We start from the raw sequence: 7667 nt of genomic DNA on the forward strand, positions 1-7667 counted from the left end.
CATCCAATGATGGCTTCTACGGACCTTCACGAAGTTGACATCAATTGGGCCAAAGGTAAGCCTGTTGCAACGGCCCAACATGCCGGATCTGGACCAGTTATTCACATCGACTCAACCCACTAAGAAGGCCCAAAATGGTGTCTAATTAAACGTTTTCATTGCCATCTCCTTTCAATCATGCAATATTAAATAATCTTATTTTACCTCTTAAATAATAAAGAAAAAGAAGCTTTAAAGAAAAATAAAATAAATTTGCAATATTTACTACAATCTTGTTTAATATTTTGGAGTCCACTGCTCTATTCTCTTCCATCATTTATATATCACGGTTGTTAAACTACACGATACTTTTTCTATAAACAAGTTACATCTAAGATATATATATATATAACACTTCTGATTTATAGCATATAATAATATATTAATCTATATTTATATTTGATGCTAGTAATGGCATAAAAGGAAACTTAAATCCATATAAAATTTGCAAATGTTTCATAATTTTAAAGTTTGTATAGTTATTTGATCAATTTTTTTTTTTTAAGAAACAAACTAATATTGAATTATATATATATTCAAACTAATATCACAAATTATAGTTTGGTCATCTTTATTACTTTTAGTTATATATCATTGCATCTAAAATTATTAGCATATTTGAGAGTGATTTTGACATGGTTAAAATCACTTTTGTTAATCTCAAAACTACTCTGAAAATGTTTTTAATAATTCAAAATAGTATGAAAATTACATTAAAAAGTGTAAAATTTAATATTGAATTGATTTTAAATGATCGTTAAAATTATGTTTTAGAGTGACTTTAAACCTAATAAAAGTGATTTGAACCATTTAAAAATTACTCCCAAATATATATTATGTAAATAAGTTTTAGATTGACCAGTTTACAATCAATTTGTTAATGATGTTAATGATGTTAATGACATGAAGTATATAAAAATACAATTCAAAAGGTTGAATAGACATAGTTAAAGTTTTTTAAAATTAATGGACTAAATTTGACACAGCTATAAAAGTTTTAAGGAAACTAAAGGGAGTTGTTTGTGAAGAGAACGTTGATATTATTATGCAAATTCCTATTAGTTTACAAAAGTCAAATCAAATTCCTATCAGTCTACAAATATCTCAAATCATTGGATTTCACAGTTTGATTAAGGAAATGCTTAGAATGATTATTGTTAAATTTCGCTTGAAATTCAAGTACCAAATGGGAGAATTTCGTTTTTCCTCATTTCGATGGAAATTTCAAAATTTGAATTATACTATAAAACCTTAAGATTTTAAAAATATCGTACAAAAATATCAATATATTGAACACAATATTGATGAAATTTGGGATTATAGGAGAAAAATTGTAGTGTTGTATGATTTCATGACTAATTAAAGATTTGAAGATGATAACGGGCAGAAATGCACGTTATCATAGTGCTAAGTTCTTAAACAATGTTGACTTGTATTGATAAAATGTGTAAGATTGCATCCAAAAAGCATTAAGTTTATTACATTGTGGTCGCATGCGTTCATTGCATAGGAACAGTTGATTTTTATATTTTTATGCAGAATATGCGTTGACGCAAGACGAAAATTGCAATCATAGGAATTCATTGGTCAAACGCAGCATTACTGCAAGGCTTTGCGGTGATTGTGTTCGCAAACATTTGCTCAAAAAGGATTGCCGCAACTTGGTCGACGCAATTTGGTGGGTGCATCTGGGTGAAAGGCATAATTAATCACGATGGGACAAAAAGCTGATGACAGTCGAATCCGAATTAAGTTGACAGCCTCTAATGATAACAAGTACATTCAGCTTTTTGGTGACAAATATTCGGCGCATCAGTCAAGGAATTAAAGCCATCCCGTCTGTGCAATCATGAGAGAGAAGCCGCCTTTCACCCTAGAAGTTCTATAAATACCGAAGGCATCCTTCAGAAAAGGGGTTCATGAGTTCACCATCTCACGAGTTCACAAGTTCTGTTCATAGTTTAGCCTTGTTCTTAGATTTTCTTTTACTTTAAGACGGACGCGAGAGAAGGAGGTTGTGCCGACAAATTGTTCCAGTAAGCTTGGGAGAGCACCGGAAGCTTCAAGATCAGAGAGAGGGCTGACTCTTGCTAAAGCAGGAATATCTTTTGAACTGAATAGAGATTGCCAGTGTAAAAGCCTCGGTCAGCAAAGGATTACTACCAGGCTCTTTACCTTTATCTTCCATTGTTATTTTGTATTCAACTCATTTATAGAAATGGAATTTACTTCTCTATATCTGTTCACTCTTTGTTATTTACGCATGAGTAGCTAAATCTGTTGAATGGGTTGAGAAACACTTAGCTAGCTTAACTGGGGATCTTCATTCTATGTGATTATCTTGTATTATGTATGATTCATTCGTCCATTAGAGATACTCGGGAGGGTAGTCTAAGGACAAGATCTAGGCTTGGGAAGGTCAGGTCAGAATCTAGGCTCGGGAGAGTCAGTTTAGAACGCATAATCAAGAGATAGGAGCTTAGGAATAAGCACTGTTTGCTATTAACGTATCGCATACATCCTAGAGATAGGATATGATTGTGTGCGGTCACCTTGCTTTTGTGCATCTTGCATCATCGCATAGAAAAAGAATAGATACTTAGGAATAAGCTCTATGGACATTTTTGCATTCAACCCATGCATCCTAGACTTAGGAGCATCGCATTTGCATTGGAAAATGACTTGCTGTGCATGGTTGTAGCATGATCGCATAGTCTGACGAATTCCTAAGTAACGCTAGCTAAAGACTTTCTCAACCCATTCATCTGCATACTCAGTGCATCTATCACACAATCATACTTTTCTCAAATCCACCGCATTTGTTTATTTTTCATTACCGCAATCAACAAACAAACCAACAATTAATTGAGTTATCGGTTATCGCAAAGTTTTCTAAAAATTACCACCGTAACTTGTTTTCATAAGTCTCTGAGTTCGACCCTGGACTTACCAAGTACTCAGTGGGGTTTACACTTGGATTCCATTGAGAAAACTTGAGTGCTCAACGCATTTTCATCATCGCATCTCATCCACAATTTCACATCATAAAATAACGCATCAAGTTTTTGGCGCCGTTGCAGGGACTTCGGAAAAATAGTGTGCTAACGGTAATTTTTTGGATTTCCTAGCAGACTCTCAATCTCTGGCGAATTATGATCCGGAGATTGAGAGGATGTTCAGAAGGAGATTAAGAGACCGCCAATAACAACAGTCAGATAAAGAAGAGATGGCGGAGCAGCCTGGAAACGGAGTACCAAACGAAAACAATGTCATGGCGAATTCAATCCTTCTGGCAAACGATCGCAATAGGCCCATTAGGGACTATGCATCATCAAACCTCTATGATTTCTCTCCAGGAATCATGAGGCCTGCCCGCGATGGAAGCAGATTCGAAATGAAACCGACGATGCTGCAGATGATCCAGACTGCAAGACAATTTGGAGGATGGTGTGGTGATGACCCGCATGCCCACCTTCGAAGTTTTATAGAAATTTGCAATACTTTTGTGTTCCCGAACATCTCTGCCAAAGAAGTTCGACTAACTTTGTTTCCATTTTCTCTTTATGATCAGGTGAGGAAATGGGTGTATTCCCTCGAGTCGGGAGAGATCACTTTATGGGAACAGGTCGTAGAGAAGTTCATGAAGAAATATTTTCCACCTATTGAGAATGCTAGACGAAGGAAACTCATAACAAATTTTGAACAAGACATGGACAAATCACTTAGCGATACCTGGGCGAGGTCTAAGAGGTTGGTCAGGGACTGTCCACACAATGGTTTACCAGACTGCCTTCAAATGGAAATCTTTTATCATGGTTTAAATCCCACTTCGCAGACCGCTGCCAATGCGGCAGCCGCTGGTGGTCTGCTTGACAAAACATATGAAGAGACTAAGAATATCTTAGATCCCATCTCTAAAAACCACGAGGATTGAAGAGAGAGTGAACAGAGACTGAGAATCAAGGATACCGACGCAAGTAATGGTGCTATTGCTTCACTACAAAATCAGATGACCGCAATGATGAACTTAATTTAGGGAATTGCGATCAACAACCCAACACCGCAAAATGGGCAAGTCAACGCAATTAGTCAAAATATCGCAAGGTGTGCAACTTGCGGTGATGGGCACGCAATGGAAGAATGCTCACAGAATCCACAGTCTATCTATTTTGTAAAAAATAATCCATTTTCGAATACCTACAACCCTGGGTGGAGAAATCACCCCAATTTTGCATGGAAGACTCAGCAACAGAATTTCCAATCTGTGGCGCAGAAAGAAGGGCCACCTGGATTCTTCCCGCGTAATAATGGTCAGACAAGCAATCAAGCTAGTAGCTCGCAACCACCACAATCCTCTTCCTTGGAGAGCCTGTTGAAACAGTATATAGAGAAAAACAAAACTGTGCTTCAAAGTCAGGCTACATCCATCCGCAATCTTGAATTACAGATGGGCCAGATTGCAAGTGAGCTAAAGAACAGACCGCAAGGGGCTTTGCCAAGTTCAACAGAACTCCCACGCAATCCGAGGGGATCAGGTAAAGAGCAATGTAAGGTCATGATATTGTGAAGTGGAAAAACTGTGGAGGGAGAATGAAAGGAGCCTAGCCAGATTGCTCCCATTGTGGCGGAACCTGAAATTGCGATGACACAAGAAAAAGAAGGTGAAAAAGAAGCAATAGAGCCAGAAGTTGCATCGACCTCAAAGCCAATAGAGAAGGGGACCGTGAGAGTGCAGTTACCACCTTTCCCATAGATACTAAGAAAGAAAAAGAATGAAGAGGTACAGTACCAACACTTCCTGTCTATGTTAAAACAATTACATATTAATATTTCATTCAGTGAAGCGATTGAGGAGATGCCTGCCTACACAAAGTTTTTGAAGGATATGGTAACCAAGAAGAGGGGCACCGATAAGTTTGCCACGGTGGCGTTAACACAGAGTTCGAAAGCAATAATTCCACCAAATATGAGCGATCCTGGGAGCTTTACTATACCTTGCTCCATAGGAGGACTGTACATCGGGCAAGCATTGTGAGACCTTGGAGGATCATCAATTTGATGCCTCTGTCGATCTTTAAGCAGCTGAATGTGGGGCAACTTGCGCCCACGATCATGACTCTCCAACTGGCCGGTAAATCTTTAGTGCATCCAGAGGGAAAGGTGAAGGACGTACTGATTACCATCAACAAATTTATCCTACCACCCAACTTCATCATCTTGGATTATGAGGCCGACAAAGATGTGCCCATCATCTTGGGGCGACCATTTTTATCAACAGGTCGTGCCCAGATTGATGTGCATAAAGGGGAGATCACTTTGAGCATCAATGGATAAAAGCTCAAGTTCAACGTAATCCGTGTCATGAAGTTTCCTGATGAAGCAGACCTACATGACTCAGACAACGACCAGAACCTAATTGAAGAGAAAAGTTTGATGAAGAAAATGAAGAAGAGGATGCAAGTGCGTCCATTGCTGCCTGTAATGTGATCATAACAAAAACAAGCAAGGAAGAAGGGATAATCGCAAACCAAGAAGAAGAGCCAACAGAAAAAGAAGAAAGAAAAACAACGCAACCGTCTCTAGTAGAACCACCGACAATAGAATTAAAGACCCTGTCGAACCATCTAAAGTACGCATTTTTAGGGCAGAATGAGAAGCTGCCAGTAATAATTTCCTCGAAACTTAATGAAGACCAGGAAAATGCGTTGATGAGCATTCTAAGGAAACATGTGCGAGCAATTGGTTGGACGCTCGCCGACATTAGAGGAATTAGCCCAGTGTACTGTATGCACCGCATTTGTCTCGAAGAAGACCATAAGGCAACGATCGAACATCAGCGCAGGCTCAACCCTGCAATGAAAGAGGTCATTAAAAAGGAGATCATTAAATGCTTAGATGCGGACATTATTTATCCTATAGCAGATAGCACGTGGGTCAGCCTCATGCAGTGTGTGCCAAAAAAGGGTGGCATGACGGTAGTCCCAAATGAAAACAATGAGCTAATACCGCAAAGAACCGTCACTGGGTGGCGCATTTGCATGGACTACCGCAAGCTGAATGCAGCCACAAAGAAAGATCATTTTCCCCTATCGTTCATTGATCAAATGCTAGATCGTCTAGCTGTAAATGATTTTTACTGCTTTCTGGATGGCTATGCCGGGTATAATCAGATTATGATAGCTCCTGAAGACCAAGACAAGACCACATTCACCTGCCCATATGGGACCTTTGCTTTTTGCCGTATGTCGTTCGTCCTCTGCAATGCACCAAGTATATTCCAAAGGTGCATGATGGCCATCTTTTCAGACTATCTTGAGAACTCTGTTGAAATCTTCATGGACGACTTCTCTGTCTATGGGCACACCTATGAAGTCTATCTAGCCAACTTGGAGAAGATACTGAAGAGATGCGAAGAGACGAATCTGGTTCTTAACTGGAAAAATGCTATTTTATGGTAAAGAAGGGCATAGTGTTGGGGCATAAGGTTTCTCGGGATGGGTTAGAGGTGGATAAAGCAAAAATCGAAGCAATTGAAAAACTTCCACCTTCAATAAACGTGAAGGTTGTACGAAGTTTCTTGGGGCATGCTGGATTCTATAGACGCTTTGTCAAGGACTTTTCGAAAATAGCACGACCATTGAGTACATTGTTGGAGGCTGATAGAAAATTTGATTTTGACGACAACTGCCTCAACGCATTCAGAGTTTCGAAGAATACACTGATTACCGCACCCGTGTTAATTACACCGGATTGGACATTTTCTTTTGAAATAATGTGCGATGCAAGCGGGTATGCGATGGGAGCAGCTTTGGCACAAAAGAGAAAAACAATCTTACATCCCATCGCATGTACGAGTAAGACATTAAATCCTGCTCAGACCAATTACACCACCACTGAGAAAGAGTTACTTACGGTAATTTTTGCGTTGGAAAAATTTTGAGCATATCTGCTGGGAATAAAGGTACTCATCCATACTAACCATTCGGTAATAAAGTACTTAATGACAAAGAAGGACGCAAAGCCGAGGTTGATCAGATGAGTTCTCCTCCTTCAAGAATTTGACATAGAAATAATTGATCGAAAGGGGACGAAGAACCAAGTTGCGAATCATTTGTCCAGATTGGAAACCCTGAGGTTGACCACAATGAGTCAGAGGTGAGTGCGGTGTTCCCGGATGAGCAGTTTTTCCATATTGAAGAATTGCAGTGGTACGCTGACATAGTCAACTATCTGGTTTGCGAACAATTTCCTGAAGATTATACCTACCACCAACAGATGAAGCTCAAACATGCAGATATTATTACTGGGATGAGCCGAATCTGTACAAAAGAGGGGCAGACCAGATCCTGCGACTATGCGTACCAAATGCTGCTCAACAACGCATATTATCGCAGTGTTATGACTCACCATATGGTGGGCACTTTGGAGGACAACGTACTGTAGCAAAGGTTTTACAGAGTGGATTCTTTTGGCCAACATTGTTTAAGGATGCAGCTGACTACGCCATGAAGTGTGATCGGTGCCAATGCACAAGTAACATTTCATGGAAACATGCAATGCCAATGAACATCATCTTGAAGCTTGAGTTGTTCGATGTATGGGGTATTGACTTCATGGGACCATTCCCT

Source organism: Benincasa hispida, chromosome 11, assembly GCF_027475165.1.
Source record: "Benincasa hispida cultivar pf3 chromosome 11, pf3_genome.v1.1, whole genome shotgun sequence".
Taxonomy (NCBI): Eukaryota; Viridiplantae; Streptophyta; class Magnoliopsida; order Cucurbitales; family Cucurbitaceae; genus Benincasa; species Benincasa hispida.